Raw genomic sequence first — 22,004 nt, 5'->3', positions numbered from 1 at the left:
GCCGTTAACAATCTCAATCTCTTCACTGTCGATCATGATGCTGCCAATCACCCCAGTGGTGAGAATCTTTGTTTTCTTGATGTTAAGCTTCAATCCCTATTTAAGGCTGCAGTCCTTAACCTTTTTTGCAGCAAGCGTTTCAGGTCCTTCTCAGTTTCAGCAAGCAGGTTCATGTCTAATAGATAGGATGTTAATTATACAGCACTGTTTTAACTATTCCAATCTCATTTTAGAGGAATATTCAGAAGCTCTTGTACATAACCAGAGTGAGAAGTATATGTGGGCCTATTTCTAGGCTTGTACTGTCTGTCCAAGGCAGTATTTTGACTGGCAGATGTATTCTTCTAGAGTATTCTAGGTTGGTCAGCCATAAATGACCCAATGTTTATGAGCATGAATTGATGAGACTATTCAATCACTTGCTATGCATCAGTGGGCCGGACAATGAATAAGGATGAAAGAATAACTGACACCTTAGAGTTGTAGTGTTGAAGAAGAGTACCGAAAATCCCATGGACTGTCAAAAGAGCAGATATGTCTTGGAAAGAGTACTGCCATAGATAAGCACTTACCTTAAGAAGTAAGGATCATGAAGCTTTACCTCATATACTCTGGGCATGTTGTTATTAGGAGAGACTATGAGAGAGAGCTCATGCTTTGAAAGGTTGAGAGTCAGAGAGAGAGGAAGCCTCTCAATGAGAGGAACTGACACAGTGACTGTAGCAATGGGCTCAAGTGTGTCAGAGATGAGGATGGCACAAGACAGGACAGGGTTCTGGTCTGTTGTTAATAGGGTCACTATGATTCATACTTGACAGTATCTAACAATAAAAACATCATCTTTTCCAATAATCCCTTTTATTAGTCCAGTAGAAGGTTATGTGAGACCAGAAGTTGATTCCTGATGTAGATTCTTACCACTAGATCCACATTTATCCATTTTCTCAGGTCCAGTACCACTGCAGACCATTGCATCAACTGTGAACACCACATAGGGAGCATAGTAAATAGCTACAGGTCCCTATTCACACTGCCATTTCCATCTAACAAACATTTGCACACCATCTGAACTCCACATTGACATCTGACAACACCATGATAGACGGAGAAAAGACTGAGGTTGTCAATGATTTCATTTTGCTTGGATCCACAATCAACCCCTATGGCAGCAGCAGTTAAGAAATCCAAAGACATGTTGCATTGGCAATAGCTGTTGTCAAGGACCTCTCCTAAGTGCTAAAGAGCAAATACATTCATTTAAATAGTAAAGTTCAGCTGATCCAAGCCATAGTATTTTCAGTTGCTTCTTATGCATCTGAAAGTTGGACAACGAATGAGAACAATTGAAGAAGAATCGGTATCTTTGCTGTGTGGTGATGAAGAGTACCATGGCTTTCCAAAAGAACAAATAAGTTTGTCTGGGAGGAAGTGCAACCAGCATGCTCCTTAGAGGCAAGGCTGGTGAGACTTTATCTCACATACTCTGGGCTTGTTATCGGGAGGGGCCAGTCCTTGGGGAGAGACATCATGCTGGGAAAGGTCAGTGATCCAGAGGACTGACACAGTGACTGTAACAGTGCCTTGAGCATGTCAGAGAATTTGAGAATGGCACAGTATAGGGCAACACTCTAACGTGTTGTTTACAGAATCACTATGAGTACTAGTTGACTTGACAGTACCTACCAACAACAACATCAATACCAGAACAGCTGGTCCAGCCCTATCTTATTTCTGCTAATAAAATTTCAGTGTCAGCCTTCCCACCCTCTTATCAGCCCTGTTTACAGGTCTTGCTCTAAAGTCCAGGCCTATGTCTAGGATCTTGCTGCTTGTTGACAGGTCTCCAATGGGGGGTGGGAGTACTAGCTTGAGCTTCCTTTTAAGGAGCTCACATTTCCCTGCTTGGACCCAAAGCTCCATGAGGTGCTTATTCAGACAACAGGCTTATCTGAGGAGCTAAAATTTCCTCTAGCAACTGAAGCAGAACATGTTTCCCCAGGGTGAGACCCATCATCTTGTTTTGGCCTGTATACTACAACCCCCACTTCACCATCCTGCTAGAATCAACCAGACTACTCCAAACTTTACTGCTATAAATGACCCGCGTTCTTAAGACTCATTACCCTTCTGGCACTCATCACCATAGACACATAAGTCAATTGTGTAGATCAAGGCCTTAGGTCAAAAAATGTCATTCTTTAAAGCCTGCAAGGGGGGAAGGATCCCCCAAGGAAGTTAGGATCCCCTATTAAAGAACACAGGGTCTCCACTGACTGTAAAAGGAAACTGTACTAAATGCTCCATTTCTTACATGGGTTTAGGAGAGAAAAGATTATAAATAGATTTGTAGAAACAAAGATACTCTCTAGATGAAAAGATTTCCTTTTGAGCAAATGCAGAGAAAGATAAAGCTAAGCTGACAGATGGGCTTTATTTAGAGTTCTAATACTACTCTGGCCATGTGGTGCTTAAGCACTCACCCAGCTGTTAACTAAAAGGTTGGCAATTCAAACCGAAAAGTCACCCCACAGAAGGTGAAACACTGCTTCTGCAAAGACTTCCGGTTTGGAAACCCTTTGAGACAGTTCTATTCCATCCTATAGGCTCACCATGAGTTGGAGGTCGACTTGATGGCAACAGGTTTGGTCTTCTGGCTTCACAATGGTCAGCTGGTAGTGATGCTGCCTAGAGCTCAGTGCTAAGAAGGATTCCAAGGCCAAGTTTGCTCAGGAGATAGTTCCACTGTCGAGTAATAGTACATAGGACCAAAGGGTAGCTCCAAATGATCCAGTTACATGCCGAGCCAGAAGTGGTCAGTCATTTAATAAGCTTTGGAATCAGACCAGTCTGAGTTCAAATCCAGAGTCAGTTATTAAGCTCTGGACTCACTGCTTTATTCCTATAAATAAACATGACTTCACCAAGTCAGTCATATCAAGTGTTCCGTTAGCATATCCATGATCTCGTTAAATGGTATTCTGTTAAATCCATGATAATGTTGAACCTCATTAAATGTTTGCAAACCACTTAATATAATGTGTAGCCCACATTTAGAGCTGAATAAGCAGGATATTTTATGACTCTAATAATTTGTTCTCTAGCCCTAAAGTCTTTTTTAAAATTTGAATCCCCAGTATATGCTCCTCTGATTTAAAGGTTTGTTTACATTGATTCTTGCACTATTTTTAAGTTAATAAACTTTATGTTGACATGTTGGAGATGCTGAGGAACAAACAGTTGATGATAAATACAGCATTTCTGCCCAGCAATCTCTTCACCAATAGCATGCTCCCCACTAGCAAGCCAGGGAGAATCTGAGTGGCTCCAGAAATTATCAGCTTTCCCTAAAAATAAGCACACTGACTGAGTCACCCTTTTTCTCCCAGACGCCTCTAAAAGTTGAACAGGATGTCACAAGGTCCTGAAATAACCTCCACGTTCCACACTCTATATTGGCTTCCCATCAGCTCTAAGGCATTACGCTGAAGCTGGTGGTGATGTTCCTCCAAGGTTTACTACCAACAGAAGGGTTTAATGGCTGTACAAGCCCAGTGCAGGGCCTGGCTCAGAAGTAAAGAACTAGAGAGGCCACCTCAGAAGCCTTTAATAATGCACCCGCACTGACCAGGGGTGGGTTTTGGGAGACCATCAGGGACTCATCTTGCCTTTTCTCTCCCCCAAGAGCAATCACTGATGAAACATCTGTCCTTCAACTGTTCCCCAACATTCCTTGGACCAAATCTCTTGGACTTCCTCCTGGCACACCTAGAATTCCATGATCCATCCCAGTCCATCTTGCCTGATTTCTCATCATGGTCCTGCCACAATCAACTACTACTTGATTTCTGATTCTTGGTTTCACTGTAAGCTTGATACCTTTTCTTGTGCTCCTCTTGTGGACGAAACAACGAGTTAACACACAAAACAAAACAAAACAAAACAAAAAAAAACACTTTCCCTGTGGCCATCCACACTTAGCCTAGCTTACTTCTTATCTTCCTGGAGAGGGAAAGACAGGTTTAGATTGTACTTCATATCCAACAGTTACTATAATCTGAAAGAAAAAAAAAGGAAAAATAACAAGCATTGCAAGGATATAGAGAAGACGGAGCACAAATCCATTTCTAGTGAGATTGTAAAGTACTGTTGACCTTGTGGAAAACAGGTTGGCAGTTTCTCAAAAAGTTAAACATAGAATTAGCAGATGAACCAGCAATACCACTATTACATATATACCCAAAGACTTGAAAGCAGCAACTAAAACAGATGCTTACATACCAGTGTTCACAGAAGTACTATTTGTAATGGCTAAAAGGTGGAAGCAATCCAAATGTCCACTAAGGGGTGAGTTAGATAAACAAATATGCTATAAATATACCAAACAAAAAAACTCCACCCCAAACCCACTAAGGAAATAAGAATCTTCAATGCTTTTGAGCTGTGGTGCTGGAAAAGAGTGTTGAATATACCAAGGATGGCTAGGAGAACAAACAGGTTCATCCTGAAGAGCGTGAAACCAAGCTGCTCCTTGGAGGCAAGGATTCTGAAGCTCCATCTCTACTTTGGGCAATATACAACATACTACAATATACTTTGGGCATATTGCAAGGAGGATCAATCCTTGGAGAGGGACATTGTGCTTGGAAGGATGGAGGGACAGTATAAGAGAGTAAAATCCTAGATGAGATGGACTGACTCAGTGTCTGGGGTAATGGGGAAGGTGTGTCAGAGACAATGAGATTGGCTCAGGATAGAGAAGGGTTCAGAGCTGTTGTACATAGGGTTGCTATGAGTCACAAGCAACTTGATAGTACATAACAACAACAAAACCACTACCATCAAGTTGATTTTTATACAACATATGGGCCACAGCAGAACTGCTCCATAGGGTTTGTTTGTTTGTTTGTTTGTTTGTTTGTTTGTTTCAAAAGCCTACAGCACCCAGTATTCCCGGGCAGTCTCCCCTCCAAGTACTAAGCAGGCCCAACTTTGCTTAGCTTCCAAGATCAAACAAGATCGGGAGTGTTTAGGGTAGTATGGCTATAGATCCCATAGGGTTTAAAGGCTGTCAATCTTTACAGAAGTAGGCTACTTCATCTTTTCTCTCATGGAACTTCTGCTGCTATCTATCTTTTTGTTAGCAGTCAAATACTTTACCCACTATGCCACCAGTTGTTGTTGTTGTTGTTGTTGTTGTTGATTGCCTCGAGTCGAGCACGACTCATTGCGACCCTATGAACAAAAGGCTTGAAGCCTCTTTAGACTCCTTCCAGAAAAGCCAATGGAGGAGTTTTTAGTCATAAGGAGAAATACTCTTCTGGCAGATGCCACACTATCAATGAGCCTTCAAAACAGCATACTCAGTGCAGTCAGTCAAGACACAAAAAGATAAAAGTTATATAATCTCATTTACATAAAATAGCTAAATAAGCAAATATCTAGAAACCAGCTTACTGGTGATTGTCAGGGGTCAAGGGAGAGGGAAAATGGAGAATTCTTGTTTGAAGAATGAGGAAATTCTGTAAGGAGGGATAATTGTACATTACAGTGTCTTCAAATTGTAGCGTTGGTGAAGAATACTGAATGACTTCCAAAAAAGCCCCACAAAACAACAAACCAACAAATCTATCCTGAAGGAAGTGCAACCTTAGTACTCCTGAGAGGCAAGGATGGTAAAGCTCCATCTCAATTACCCTGGGCATATTTTCAAGAGGAGCCAGTCCTTAGAGAGAGATCCCAAGTAGGGGAAAGTAGAGGGTCAGAAAAAAGGAAGACTCCCAATGAGATGGCTTGATGCAGGGATGATTAAAGTGAGCTTGGGCATAGTAAAGAGCATGAGGATAGTCCAGGACAGCTCAGGGTTCACAGCCATTGTTCATAGGCTCACTTGATGGCAGCTAACCACACACACACACACACACACACACACACACACACGGAGCTCTGGTGCCCTCGTGGGTAAGGAGTTGAGCTGTTAACTCAAAAGTACATGGTTCAATTCCACCACTTGCTCCAAGGAAAAAAGATGGGCAGTCTCCTCCCATGCAACTTACAACCTCTGAAAACCTATTGTAGGGTCAACTATGAGTCATTTCCAACTCAACAGCGCATTACAACAACATATAAAGATATAAGTGTATAACAACAACAGCATACATATATATGTATACAGATACAAACACGCATTAGACACTCATTACAAGCATGGGTGGAAAGAGTTCATTCAGTTGGATTATTCTCAACAGAAAGAATATCATGCTTGGTAAAGTAGAAGGCAGAGGGGGAAAAAACACCCAAAATCTCTCAGTGAAATAAATAGATTGGCATAACAGCCTCCACAAGGGCTCAAATTTATCAAAGAGATGGGACAATTATCTCCCTGCCCCCACCCCTGAGTTCTCTTTACAATGTACCTCTTATTCTGGTCTGTTGCCATACATATAATGACTAATCATATATTCCTCTTAAACAACTCTTTTCTTCCTCTATTCCAATGCAGTGTTCCTTATTTATTCCTTCTTTTCTCAGTTTCTCCCCAAAATTGTGCAACAGCGAATGAATATTAAAATTGAAAAAAAGGGATCTGGGGGAGAAAGAAGGGAGGGACACGGAATAAAACGTGCAAAAATGAATGAATGGAAATTTAACTTTTCTGTAAACTTTCATTAAAATTACAATTAAAATTAAAAATTCTATTAAAAACTCCAAACAAAAAACCCAAAGAGATGGCACAGGACCAGTCAATGTTTCACTGATTGCCATGAATTAAAGCCAAATGTAAGGGCAAGTAACAACAACACGTAAGTTTTCGGTAGTTGCTATTGAGTCAGTTCTCACTCATGAAAATCCCATGCATGCAGAGTAGAACTGTTCCATCTGGTTTTCAAGGGTGTGTCCTTGTGAAGCAGATTTCCAGACCTACCTTCTACGGTGCCTGAGAGTGGGTTCAAACCTCCAATCTTTTATCTTGTAATAGGGCCCTTAGCTGTTCATGTCACTTTTGGAATGCTAAATGTTATATATAATTTTATATCTTTTAATATAAGGGAGCTCTACTGCCATAATCTACAAGGAGTTACGCTCAAAATCCAAGGACAGTTCCAATACCCCAGGAGCTCTGTGGAAGAAAGATGGGCAACCTTCTCCTTTTACAGTCTTTCAACACTCATTGGAGGGTCAGCTATGAATTGGTTCCAACTCAATGAGTTAATCTATCTATCTATCTATCATCTATCTATCTATCTATCTATCTATCATCTATCTATGCTATTGGTACTGTTACACTGGAGTAAATTAGAGAACACTCATGTTTGTTTGGTTTTTTATTAGCAAATCCACATGTAACCATAGTTAATTGCTAGGCTGCTTAACAGATACATACCCTGCCCTGTTGGTCCAGAGTCAACAGGGATGATGACAGACTGCTGCAGAGCTGGTTAGGAGTAGGTGTGTATTGTGAGGCCACCGATGGTCAGAAGTCTCACTACTCTCAGTGCTTACTGATATTTATGAGGTTGGAAATGGGCTTCCAACTCTCTCTTCCTTAAGAGAAAAGTATCTCCTTTTCTTAAGTAAAATGATAGAAACTACTCAAGTGTCCATCAACAAATGAATGGCTAAGTAAAATGTGTTATACATACACAATGGAATAATATTCAACCACAGAGAAAAATGAAGATCTTATATATTCCATGGCATGAATGAACCTTGAAAATAGTATGCTAAGTGAAATAAACCTGTCATAAAAGAACAATTATATACTCTCACTTGCATGAAATATCTACAATATGTAAATGTATAAAGAAATTAGTTTCTTAATGATTATCAAGGACGAGGGAGAGCAAACAATCCAAAGAACAGGATTATACAATGTGGCATCAGAATTGTGAGACAGTCATTAAAAACCTATGATAGGCAAATGACACAACCTCACTTGCTGAAAGTGAAGAAGTCTTGTCCTTACTGACGATGATCAAAGACTGTGGTCTCAGAACAGGTTACACTTCAACATAAAGAACACAAAAATCCAAGAGCATTATGCTGAGTAAACTAACTCAGGCACACAAGAACAAATACTATATAAGGCCATGATAGTAAGAACAGAAGGATAACCAGAGAGATGTGTATGGATATACAAAGAGGGGAGGGGAGGGAAATCATGGGGTTGAAAAGGTTGCTGGGTGGAAGGAGGGAGGAGAGAAAAACCCAAAACCCAGCACCAAAATGAACAATGTACATGAGTGAAACACAATCTGGTCTGAAAAACAATGTATTATAATTTTGTAAATATATATACAGAACAAAAAACCTCCCCACTGAACCAATAGGCAACATTATGACAGATGAGGCAAAGATCGAAGTTGTCAAGAATTTAATCTTACTTACTTGGATCCACAGTCAACACTCATGATGAGCAGCAGGAGCTGCACTGGCCTTTCATACAACAATGGCAAACTACTTTTGTTTCCCAAACTGTGTGTTTATGTTTTAAAGGAATAATGAATATATAGGATTTGTAGCAAAATAATAATACTGGAAAATTAAATTAAATTACCCTCTAGCAAAAAAAGAAATCAAAAGACATATTGCATTGAGGAAATCTACTTTGAGAGACCTCTTTAACATACTAAAAAGCAAGGAGTCCGCTTGAGGACTATGTTGCATCTGATCTAAGCCACGGTATTTTCTGTTACTTCACACGTATCTGAAAGTTTTACAATAAATAAGGATTACCAAAGACTAATGCCTTTAAGGATAGAAGGAGAATTGATGCCTTTGAGCTGTGGTGCTGGAGAAGAGTATTGAATATACCATGGACTGCCAAGAAAACAAACAGATTCATCCTGGAGAGGGTTAAACCACGCTACTCCTTAGAGGCAAGGATTCTGGGGCTTTGTCTAACATACTTTGGACATGTTGTCAGGAGGGACGGGTCCTTGGAGAGGGACATCATGCTTGGTAGGGTGGAGGGACAGCGCAGGAGGGGAAGACCCTCTATGAGGTGGATTGATTCAGTGACTGGGGTAATCGGGATGGGTGTGTCAGAGGCAATGCGATTGGTACAGAACAGAGCAGGGTTTAGGGCTGTTGTACATAGGGTCGCTATGAGTCGCAAACAACTCGACGGCACATAACAACAACAACAACAATGCCTTTGAAGTGTGATGTTGGTGAAGATTAACAAATATACCATGTGAACATGTCAAGAAAACAAACTAATCTGTTCTAGAAGAAGGGCTCCTCATAGGTGAGTAGGGTTAGACTTGATGTAATCTGACAGGACCAATCCCTGGGAAAGAATATTATGCTTAGAAAAAATGAGGCCAGTGAAGGGAGTTCTGGTGGCTTAAGGGTAAGAAACTGGGCTGTCAATCCAAAGGTACAAGGTTTGAATCCACCAGCTGCTCCAAAAAAAATGGGCAATCTCCTCTATTATGATTTACTGCCTCTGAAAACCTGCTGGAAGTTCAGCTCTGGGTTGGTTCTGATGTGATGATACACAAACAACAAAGTGAAAGAGAAGATGACCCTCAATGAGATGAACTGATGCTGTGACTACAACAATGGGCTTCAGCACAGTGGCGAGTGTAAGGGTGGCACAGGTTTGGGCAGTTTTGCTCTGTTGCCCACAGCTGTCATACAAGTCAGTGTCAACTTAACTCACCTTACACCACCACCACAACAGCGAGAATGGGAATTAACAAGAAAGGGAGAGCTGAATTTCTGTTTGGGGTGATAAAAACCTTAGAAGTAGATAGCAGGGTTTTAACATAACAATAGGTTTGTTTGATTGTTTTGGTTGTTTGTCTGGTTTTTTTTTTAAATCACTTTATAGCTGTAAAAGTAGCTGTGAGGCTGAACACTGTGACACTGATGTGTCAAATGCATGAATGGTTGGCTACCCAATGCGGACAGAGAGTGGGGTGGAGCTCCCGGATTAAAACAAGCTTGGAAGGAGGAGTGGCATCCACTTTCATAACAGCTTGCGTTCGGAAACCCTGTGAACCTGGAGAGAGGATGAAAGGCACCCAAGCATCAAGGATTCTCCTTCATAGGGTCACTATGAGTTGCCTGCAACTCAACAGAACTTAACAACACAACAACATAGCTGTAAAAATTTTGTCCATTCTACTTCATGTTCTGAGGCTAATAAAACAAAATTAATTTTAAAAAAGTTAAGGTACTATGCATTTTTTATAAAGGTGAAAATTATCGTTTGTTAAGTAACCCTCAGGTTACATTTCATCAGCGGCTCTCAAAGGAGATTACTCTGCCCCCAGGTGACACTAGAAAATGACTAAAAGCATCTGGGGGCTACTGGCAAAATGCACCAGACAACTCCAAACAACAAATAATTATAACATCTACATATCAATAGTGCTGAGGCTGAAGCCAAGAAGCATGTGATTGGCTCTGGTGGCCTTGTGGTGGGAAGCTGTGCTTCAGTCCAAAAGGTGCCCAGTATCAGCTGCTCCATGGGAGAAGGATAGACAACCTCCTCTGGTGAGATTTATCACCTCTGAAAACCTGCTGGATGGTCAGCTATGGGTGGGTTCCAACTCAACAGCACATATAACTTACTGTCCTTGCATGGAAGGAGCCCACATGGCAAATGTCCAGGTCATACCTGTGACGCAGACCCCAGGATTCCAGCTGACCCCTTGTGGCTCAAGCAACCCACAGTGGCCACACTGCTGCCCACTCTGGATGCTCGCATGGCCAGAACCAACTGTGCTTTTAATAATTTGTTAAATGATTTCACAACTATAGCTCTACTATGTCCATCAGCTTGGGCAATATGAAAATATTTACAAAAGCATCAGAACCCCTTTGCAAAGTTGAAGGTAAATAAGGCTCAAAACTGCAGCCAGCCCCTGTGAGAAAGAACTGGAAGTGGGCAGAAAGGAAACACACAATGATCCAGAGGGGCTAACGTGGACCCTGACTATCCTGGACGTGGTCACTTTCTCTGCAAGTCAAGGAATTGGCCCTCTGGGTTCCGTGAGGTAACTGCTGCCTTCTCATAGAAGTCCAACAAACATCAGGTTTGGCTGGCCAGGTGTCACTCCTCACTGGCCTCAGAATCAGCGAAAGTGGCTGGTCTGTCCTCTGACCGCCAGTCAGGCACTTTTCCCTTAAAGTCACCAGGGGACGAGAATAAGGTTTTGGAACTCTCGGTGGCTGTTGCTTAACAAATTATTCTTTTCAGATGGGCCAAACCACCTCTAAGAGATCCGATTCGCTAACTTTCAAAAGAAAACAACATGCAGTTGGCTTGGACAACTGGGATCTAAAACAACTCCTACAGCAGCAAATTCATATGCAGCCTCTTCAGTAAATGAAAACTTCTAGACTTGCTAGGCCAGAAACTGTGAAGAGGGCATCTGAGATGCCTCATTGTTCTGAGACACCAGAAGTGAGACAATTACTTCTTTCTAAAGAATCCTGGAGTTTTAATCACAAATGCAACCACAGAAGAACTACTAGCCAGAGAGATGGCAAGCAGTTTTTTTCCCCTAAAAGGTCACTTTTTTTCAGTTTTGCACGCCAGATTGGTCTCTGTGGCAACTACTAAACTCAGCCACCATGGTGTAACAATAAGGAAATGAGTGGCTGTGACTACATTTCAAGAAGAATTTGTTTATGGACATTGGAATTTAAATTGCATATTATTTTCACATGCCAGAAAATATTCTTTTTAAGATTTGCCCCTCACCATTTAAAAACTTAAAAACCATGTTCTGCTTATGAAATCAAGCAGCAGACCACTGGGTGCTGATCCCACAGCCACACCAAAACCTGAAATTTCTACTTTAGTTGCTAACTAAATCTGATTTTCCCTTTTGCCTCCTCTTATTACAATTTTTGAGACCACACTAGTGAAACTGATTAAATGAAAAACAAAAGGGACAGATTAATCGTCCCTCACATCATCCTCCACTGAGAGACTGACTGGGGGGGTTGAGTGGTTGTGACCGCTGTGTGACTCCCTTACTACCCACTACAAAGCACTGTTTTTGCTTAATGCGGTATGAGATAAATGGCTTGCTGAAGACTAGCTTTCCAATGTTATTTTTAAACTCAGCCAGTGTGAGCAATCTCCTTGTTTAGTCTTTGCAGATTTATATTATTCAAAGGTTAGGCTGGGGAGGAGGTTGAAGGGGACCAGGGAATGTACCGCTTTCTAAAACCCAGTGGCCTCCTCCTTCACACATGCATCAAAACGTTTCTTATACTTCTGGAAAGGATGTATCTACCTTTTGATCACACAATGTTTTTTTTAAAACACATTAAAGCGTTCAGGAGGAAGTATTCATACCTTTCCAATGTCTGCTAGTCTTCACTCTACAAACAAGCAAATATTTAAACCAATATGTATTTTCACTTTCACAAGGAAGAGTAAAACAAAGACTTAGCAAAAGTGGGTTGTGAATGTGGCTGTGAATACAGGATCTTCAGTTTAATTTCAATTTCAAGTAAACAATGAATAATTATCTAGTACAAGTACACTGTATGCAAGAGCTAGATAGCCTGTATTTTTATTTGCTAATCTGACAACCCTCATAGAGAATGGTGAGAAGATGACCCAGCCCTGGGTGAAAGAAAGATATATAGTGAGGGAAAGCAAAGCCTTTGATGTAGGTTGGAGTGGTGTTCATTATCAAACAGCACTCCCCCCAAAGGCTGGGAACCACAGTTTCCTGTGCTGGTCAATTCTCCTTCCCCTAACTGATTCTGAGAGTTCCCAAAACAGAGGTGCCAAGTGAAGCAAAGCTGAACTCCTTACATTCCACCACTTCAGAATTGCTTCTGAGGAATTCTCAGGGTGGGGTGAGGGGTGATGGAACTGTTCTTTGTCTTGCTTTTGCTAATAGTTACATATATCTATTACTTATGAGGTCCCTGGGTGGCGAAAATTTGTGTTCTGGTGGGTTCCAACCCACCAGCTGCCATGGAAGAAAGATGGGCAATCACCTCCCGTGCAATTATGCCTCTGAAAACCTGCCGGAGGGTCAGCTATGGGTCTGTTCCGACTCCATGGTACACAACAACAGCAAGAGCCTAGTGGGTAAGGAGTTGTACAGCCAATCCAAAGGCAGTTTGTTTGAATCCACCAGCTGCACCACAACAGAAAGATGGAAAATCTCTTCACGTAAGATTTATAGTCTCAGAAAAACCACTGGAGGGTCACCTGTAAGTCAGTTACAACTCAATGACAGCACATTTGAGTTGTTTCATTGTATTCTGCTGTTGTTGTTATTGTTTCCCTAATCGTAAGGTTGGAGGTTCAAATCCACTTAGTGGCACCATGAAAGAAAGGCCTGATGATCTATTAGGATTGTTGTTGTTGTTATATGCCATTGAGTGAGAACTGACCCATAGCTGACTATCCAGTAGATTTTCAGAGACAGTTCTCCTGAAGAGCAGTTGGCGGATTCAAACCTTGTACCTTTGGGCTGGCAGTAAGATTTCTTATCACTGTTATTGCTGTCATGTGCCATTGAGTCACCTGCGACTCATAGCTACCCTCTACACAGCTGCTCTGAAGGCTGCCCTGTCCTCACCAGTGGGCCACTAGAACTCCTTAGGATTACTGTCCTTGCAAATCCTATCGAGGGAAGTCCTACCCTGACATGTATGAAGACGCAGTGAGTTAGAACTGATTTGATGGTGGTTGTTGTTAGGTGCCATTGAGTACAATTCATAGTGACCCTATGAACAACAGACCTGACTCTTGTCCTATCCTGTGCCTTCCTCACCAGCTCTGACATACTTGAGCTCATTGCTGCAGTTACTGTCAATCAATCTCATTGGAGGTCTTCGTCTCTTACGCTGACCCTCCATCTTTCCAAGTATCAGGTCCCTTTCCAAGGAATAGCCTCTCCTAGCAACATGCTCAAAATATGAGAAATGGAGCTTCATCATCTTTGCCTCCAAGAAACACTACCTGTACTTCTCCCAAGACATACATGCTTGTTCTTTTGGCAGTCTATGGGATGTTCAGTACTCTTCTCCAGTATCACAGCTCAAAAGCATTAATTCTTCTTCTATAATCCTTATTCATTGCCTAGCTCTCATATGTGTAGTAGGTGATTGAAAAGACCATGTCTGGAATCAGGCACACCTTAGTCTTCAAACTGATATCACTGCTCTTAAGTATTTTGGAGAGGTTTCTAACCGTGGACTTGCTCAATGCAATACATCTCCTGATCTCATTTTTACTCTATGTTTAAAGAGTACTCTTTTAACTTCTTCCACAAAACTCATCCTAGGCAAGACACTTATTAAAGGAGCAGCTCTGATTCTGATCCAGAGATGGTTTCATTTCACAGAAACACATCCATTATAAAGGGACTTCTGGCATTGTCCATTCCACCAGTTTGCTGAACACGACTAAGTTTATCTACTTCACATTTAGCTTCAAGTTGTAGCACTTATTTCCTTGTTCCCCAGAACTAGCACTTTACAACTGAAGAAAATGTCTTGTGAAAGGCAAAGATAGTAAACTAGTTGTCTAATGTAGGACTTAAGGGGGGTAAGGTGGGGAACAGACCATCCCACATGGTGTTCTCATGTCCTTGTGTTTGGTTTAGTCTAAATAGTGTTTGAGCTGTTGTAAACTTTTAAACATTGACAGATTTCATTTCAAAAAAGGTTAGCTTACAGGTTCTCTTTGAAAAATGAGAAGATCCTCAGCTTGTATTTCCTCGAAACACAGATGAGGTGGAGCTGAGAGCTACCTGCCCTCTCCGTCACCACAGCCCCAGCACTTCAGCCTGTCCATCCAGCACCTGCACACACCTGGAGCTCCACCTGGATGCCAGGAACTAACACCAGGCAGAGTCTGGTCCATGGGAAGCTCTCAGGAACTAGGAAACTGAACAAATGCCCCTTAGATGAAGATACAGGGGAAATTCTACAGTTCCTTCTTCTGAACCCTGGATTGGCCTATCTCCCAAGAGATGGCTTATCCTTGCTAGGAAAGATTGCCCTCCTCAGCTAAGCCAGAGCGCCCGCGTGGCTCTAATGAGTAAGCACTCCAACTAAAAAACAAAACAAAAATACCTCATCACCACTGAGTTGGAACTGACTCAGAGATGACCCTCCAGTGGGTTTTTGGAGGCTGCAAATGGCATGGCTAGGACATTACCCTCTTTTCTCCCATGCAGCTGCTGGTGAAATTAGATCTGCCCGCCTTTGGGTTAGTAACACAACTTCTTATTCACTAGGCTACCAGAGCTCCCGGTAAGTACTCAACAACAAGTTAAAAGCTTGGAAGTCTACACTTGTTCTGTTTCTGAAAGATAACAGGCTTGACAGCCCTATGGAGCAACTCTACTCTGCGACGAGGGGTCCCAATGAGTTGGAGTTGACTCCATGGAAACTAACAACCACCTACTAAGTCAATCTGCAAGCAGCTTTTTTGTTTCCTGTGGATCCAGGTTTAGGGGAAATAAGAGGGCTGGAAGCATCCAGAGGCAGCAACAGTGATATGTCAAGACAAGAGATAATGACAGCAAAGGAAAGGAAAGGAAAAGAACCAAAAAGCCAAATCAAATCCACTGCTGCCAGGTGGACTCCAACTCATAGCAACCCCGTATGACAGAGAAGAACCCCACTTAGGGTTGCCATAGCTGTCAATCTTCATGGAAAAGATTTCTCTGTCTTTTACTCACACAGTAACTTGTGGGTTTAAATTGCTGACAAATTACTTAATCTACTATACCTCTGCATTCATGCCCAATGTTATTCACTGAGTTGGCTATAAATCTTTACAAAAAAAGACTGCCTATCTTTTCCCCTGAGAAGAGTCATTGGTAATTTGAACTGCTGACGTTTCAGTTAGCAAGTAGCACAACACACAACACATTATGCCTCCAGGGCTCCCTACTACACCTCTATTGTTGTTGTTGTGTACCATCTAGTTGGAACCAACTCATAGCTACCCTCCAAAAGGTTTTCAAAGGCCATAAATCACACAGGAGATTGCCCATCTTTCTGTCATGGAGTGGCTGGTGGATTTGAACCACATGCCTTTGAGTTGGAGCTCAATGTCTTACCACTAAGCCACCAGCACTCCCTTACTACACCTCTAGGGAAGCTTAAAGAGAAGAAAAAACAGGGTTATCATTGAGTAACTGAAATGACTTTTCTCTTCACCACCTCTTCCCTGCTGTTTTCCAGGCCAATATTCTCATTTATTTTGTGGGGTTTTTTTTTTTCCTCTTGGTTTGCTTACAAAGTTCGTGTACATTGTGTTTCACGCTATTCTTCATTCACATTGTGTTTCATACAATCATTCCCTTGCATTATTTTATAACATTAATCGCCATTGGATCTTGCCCATCATTACCCTGTATTTTCACCCAGATCCTTCCCATTTCTTTTCCCCCTCACCCTGCAACAAACTGTGCAACCCTGTGGTTTTGCCCCCTCCTATCTTCACCCCTCCACTCCCACCCTTTCCCTCCTTGGGTTCCCATATATATTTACTGGTTATCCTATTTTTACAGTAATGGTCTTTTTTTTTAACACTAGTTTATTTACAAAATTTGAATACATTGTTTTCCAAAAACAGATTCTCCCAATTTCCCTCACCCCACCCACCCATCAAATTGTACAACTCCATGATTAATCCCCTCTCCCCCTGCACATCCTGATCTCTCTATCCCTCCACCCTTGCCTTAGATCCTTATACTCATTCCACAATAATGGTTTTATACAATATTTGTCCCTGTGGGACTGAGTTCGTTCACTCAGCATAATGCTCTCCAGTCCCTCCTCAAAAAGTTGAACATGGAAATTCCATATGACCCAGCTATTCTACTACTTGGAATACACCCTGAGTGAATGACAACTAAAGCACAAACGAAGACTTGTACACTGATGTTCATTTGTTGTTGTTGTTATGTGCCTTCGAGTTGTTTGCGACTCATAGCGACCCTATGTACAACAGCCCTAAACCCTGCTCTATCCTGTGCCAATCTCATTGCTCCTGACAAACCCATCCTGAGTACCCCAGTCACTGAATCAATCCACCTCATAGAGGGTCTTCCCCTCCTGCGCTGTCCCTCCACTCTACCAAGCATGATGTCCCTCTCCAAAGACCTGTCTCTCCTTACAACATGTCCAAAGTATGTCAGACAAAGCCCCAGAATCCTTGCCTCCACGGAGCAGCCTGGTTTAATCCTCTCTACGATGAATCTGTTTGTTTTCTTGGCAGTCCATGGTACATTCAATACTCCAGCACCACAGCTCAAAGGCGTCAATTATCCTTCTATCCTCCCTAGTCATTGTCCAACTCTCTGATGCGTAACAAGTGATTGTCAAAACCATGGCCTGTATCAGGCGGACCTTAGTCTCCTGAGAGACACTGTTGCTCTTGAGTATTTTGGAGAGGTCCCTAACTACAGACTTTCCCATTGCAATACGTTTTTTGATTTCCTGGCTACTGGTGCCAAGAGTGTTGACCGTGGAGCCAAGCAAACTGAAGCTGTGAACAATCTCAATCTCTTCGCCATCCATCCTGATGCTTCCGATTGGTCCAGTGGTGAGAATTTTTGTCTTCTTAACATTGAGCCTCAGTCCATATTGAAGGCTGCAGGCCTTGACCCTCTGCAGTAAGTGCATGAGGTCCTCCTCAGTTTCAGCGAGCAAGGTTGTGTCATCTGCATAACGCATATTGTTGATAGATCGTCCACCAATCCTAACGCCACGCCTCTCCTCATAGAGCCCCGCCTCTCGGATAATCTGCTCTGCATACGCGTTATTCACCATCGCAAGAACATGAAAACAGCCTAGATGTCTAACTACAATAATTGTCTTTCGTAGTACTTTCTTGATTCTTCCTTTCCAGGTCTAAAACTCATCCGATACCTATAACATTCATGCCCATGTGATTAAGACTGGAAGGAGGGTATAGTTCATCTTACTAGAAGTTTATTTCTAGAACCTGGTGAAATCAGACATGTTTTACCGCTAGCCTTTAGGAAAAGGCCTACCCTGGTTTTTGTTTGTTTGTTTGTTTGTTTGTTTGTTTGTTTTAAATTAAAACTTATCTATGTTATATTCTCTGGGTTTAGTTATGAGTTTCTCTGCTCCAGCCCTCTCCTACCCCACCCCTCATTAAGAGCAATAAAGTTTGAACATGTAGGCTCATCTTTTTCTGTTCTTGAAACGTCCCAAGTATCACCTGGAGAAGAGAAAGATAATGGGAATATCACCACCATGATGTGTTTCTGCTTACCCGGAGAGGCAATGTCTCCTTTCAGGATCACTCACACTAGCCTGGGGCTTTTCTGATCGTACATGTCTTAATGTGTAACTAGGAACAAGGGGATTTTCAAAGCTACTATTGTTAGGTGCTATCTAGTCAGAACCAACTCATAGCTGACCCTTCAGCAGTTTTTCAGAGGCTGAAAATTGCAAAGGAGGAGATAGTCCATCTTTTTCCTGTGGAGTATGTGCCTTTGGGTTGGCAGTGCAACTGCTTACTAATAAGCCACCAGAACTCCCTAGAGGTGGCCGGTATCACCAACCAAGATGGGGAGCCAGGCTGCAGACACTCAGTGGTTAACAGACCAACCAGGAACCTGGGGGCTGCCACCGGATGGACTTCATACCACTCAGCCTGGAACCACACCTTTGAGACACCGGCCCCTGTATCATGCTATACACTGGAAATGTCCACTCTCAAAACCACCCAAGTTCTGAAGAAGCCCTAGTACTGCCTAGACTTGAAGCTGTCACAGTAGCTCGCAAACTCAAACAAAATTCCCACTCAATCACCAAATGGGTTAAGTTTTCAAGCATATGTTTTTCTCTTAAGAATAACATTTTTTTGTAACCCTCAGAGTTTTAAGTTTCAGCCCTGAATTTAAAAATAAAGTGGATACACAGATGACTGGCTATAATTTAGCAGAGGAAGAAAAAAAATAATCCCACCCACCTAGAGTACAGTAAGTAAACTAGTATAACTCAGCAAAAATATAAGCGAAGGTTTTACAAATGCCTTGAAGACTGATTCTGCTACATTTGGTCCCAAGTAGACTGTCAAGAGCCCAGGACATAGCCAGGAATGTAAACAGCTGCTGGGGGCTGTCACCAGGCAGGAAGATGTGTCTGGGGGCCTAGCCCAGAGCATTTCTATGTAGAGGTAAGGGTGTTTATTATTTTGGAGATCCAAGTTGCTTTTCTCCATCTTTCCATTTTATGCAAGGAAAAGGTACTGGATTCCCTATTCCTGTCTTTTCCCTAGCTCAGCTCATATACAACACAGGAACTGATACTAGGTACAAGAACTAAACCCAAGATGTTTATAATATATAGTTCATTTCTGTATCTGTAGGTCTGTATCCTTGGATTTAACTGATCACTGATTGAAAATATTGGGGAGAGGCAACCAAGTGGTCCAAGCAACTATTCAAAAGGAAAGTGAAGTGCTATTTATATAGCATCTCCATTATATAGTATATTACAATCAAGACACCTGAGGGAGGTGCAGGACTAGACAGTGTATGCTTTGCCATACCTGGGGTCTCTATGAGGCATATCTGACTACTGTTATCTGCCATAGAGTGGCTTGTGATTCATAGCAACACTATGTAGAACAGCTTTGAACTCTGCTCTATCTTGATCTAAATTCATTGTCTTTGACACACATACTCTCATTACCGCAGTCACTGAGTCAATCCATCTCATCCAGGGTCTTCCTCTTACAATGTTCCTCCACCCTTCCAAGCATGATGTCCTTCTCCAAGGACTGGTCCCTCCTGGCAATAATACACCCTAAGTATCTGAGATGGAGCTTCAAAATCATTGCCACCAAGGGCATCCTGGTTTCACCCTCTCTAGGACAGACCTGTTTGTTCTCTTAGCAGCCCATAGTATGTTCAATATTCTTCTCCAGCACCACAACTCAAAAGCATTGATTCTTTTTCTATCATCCTTAGTCATTGTCAGGCTCTCTGATGCATAGCGAGTGACTGCAAAGACCATGGCTTAGCATACCTGAGGCTTATCTAAGATGCATCTTAGTCTCTAGACTGATATCATTGCTGTTCAACACTCTGGAGAGGTCCAGACAACAGATTTTCCCAGTGTAATTTGTGTTTTGATTTTCTGGCTGCTGGTACCAAAAGTGTTGATTGTGGAGCCAAGCAGGCTGAAGCTGTTAACAATCTCAATTTCTTCTCCATCTATCATAATGTTGCCAATTGGCCCAGTGGTGAAAACCTTTGTCTTCTTGATGTTGAGCTTCAATTCATATCGAAGGCTGCAATCCTTGACTTTCTGCAGCAAATGCCTCAGGTCCTCCTCAGTTTCAGGTTGTGTCATCTACATAATGCAAGTTCTTGATGGGTCCTCCTCCAATACTGATACCATATTTCTCCTCATAAAGTCCAGCCTTCCAGATTATTTGCGGGCGACCTAATGGTAAGAATCCACCTGCTGCTGTGAGAACCCCATGTGGTTTGCAGCTTAAGGAAACCCACCGGAGGGTTGGGGCTATGAGTTGGTTCCAATTAGCACAATACCACAACAAATTATTTAAAGTACATAGGTGGATATATGCAGAGTGGGTACAAACTTGAGCATCTGAGAATTTTAGCCTACAGGGTGGTTTTGAAACCAATCCGCTGAGGATACTGAGGGACGATTTTGTTTAAATATATCATATATGGGATATAAGTCCTCAAACACTCATTGCTACGGAGTTGGAACAAACTAGAGCTGACCCTCCAGCAAGTTAATGGAGACTGTAATCGCATGAGAGGAGTTACCCATCTTTCTTCTGAGGAGCAGCTGGTGGATTTGAACCACCAGAGGTGCCACCTTTGAGTTAGCAGACTAACTCCTGCTGGACTGTGCCACTGTAGAGTTCCCTTTAATAGGATATAGCTTCTCGCTCTCTTTTTATACATTCACAGGAAGCTTTGCTATGCATCTTTGATGGTTCAAATCCTCCAGTGGCTCCAAGGGAGAAAGCTGGGCACTCTCTGTGATTTATAGCCTCAGAAATCCAAGGGAGGGTCAGCTATGAGTCAGTCTCAAGGGCAGTGAGCTGGAGTTGTATACTTGTATTTATAGATATTTATAGTGCAAAGTAGAGAGAGAGAGAGAGAGATCAGCTGGCCCAGTGGACAGAAAAGGATTCTACCAAGCCAAAGGTGGGTGACTTTTAATCCGTGGCCCTTGGGCCTGTCTTTCATTGTTTTTGTTCAGACATTCCTCTAGGTCGTATAGCCCTGGTGTGCAAGTTGCCGTCCCATGGTCACTTGTGGTTGCTGTGAGGCTGAACACTGTGACACTGATGTGTCAAATGTGTTAATGGTTGGCTACCCAATGCGGACAGAGAGTGGGGTGGAGCTCCCCGATTAAAACAAGCTTGGAAGGAGGAGTGGCAACCACTTCCATAAATGCTTGCCTCTGGAAACCCTATGAACCTGGAGAGAGGATGAAAGGCACCCAAGCATCGAGGACTCTCCTTCATAGGGTCGCTATGAGTCTCCTGCGACTTGACGGCACTTAACAACAACAACAACAACATAGTGCAAAAGGCATTTATTTGACTATGTGTAGATCATAAACTATGGCTGACATTGAGAAGAATGGAAATCCCAGAACACTTAATTGCCACTATTGTTAGTTACCACTGAGTCAGCTGCAACTCACTACCTAATTACAACAGAATGAGAAGGTTGCTCTCGGTCCTTTGCCATCTTTATGATCGTTGAATTACTGACCATCATTAAGTAAAGAACCTCAGCTGTAGCTCATCCTGGCACTCTACTAGAGCTGTCCACGTGAGAAACAGCTGCACCAAGTCAGTGCCTGCAGGCAGGGCTGGCTCAGGGCTTGGTTAGCTTAATTGCTATGGACTTCTCCATCTACAGCATCATAATATGCTGATACATCTCTCTCCTTAGGGCCTCCCACGACATGATGTTCTGATTCCCCGAGGAGCCGTCTAAAGCTTCCCCAAGTGAACTTTAAAAAAATTA

General features: G+C 42.3%; 1 protein-coding gene across 1 annotated transcript in view; it reads right to left on the bottom strand.

Moving 5' to 3' along the window:
* PALM2 (paralemmin 2) overlaps positions 1–22,004 on the bottom strand; it is a 211,315-nt gene that overhangs the window by 178,393 nt on the left and 10,918 nt on the right. The window lies entirely within an intron of this gene.

This window comes from Elephantulus edwardii, unplaced genomic scaffold (assembly GCF_000299155.1).
Source record: "Elephantulus edwardii isolate Elephantulus edwardi_28Jun2011 unplaced genomic scaffold, EleEdw1.0 scaffold00052, whole genome shotgun sequence".
NCBI classification, from domain to species: Eukaryota; Metazoa; Chordata; class Mammalia; order Macroscelidea; family Macroscelididae; genus Elephantulus; species Elephantulus edwardii.
This window is presented reverse-complemented; position numbering and strand designations above follow the sequence as displayed.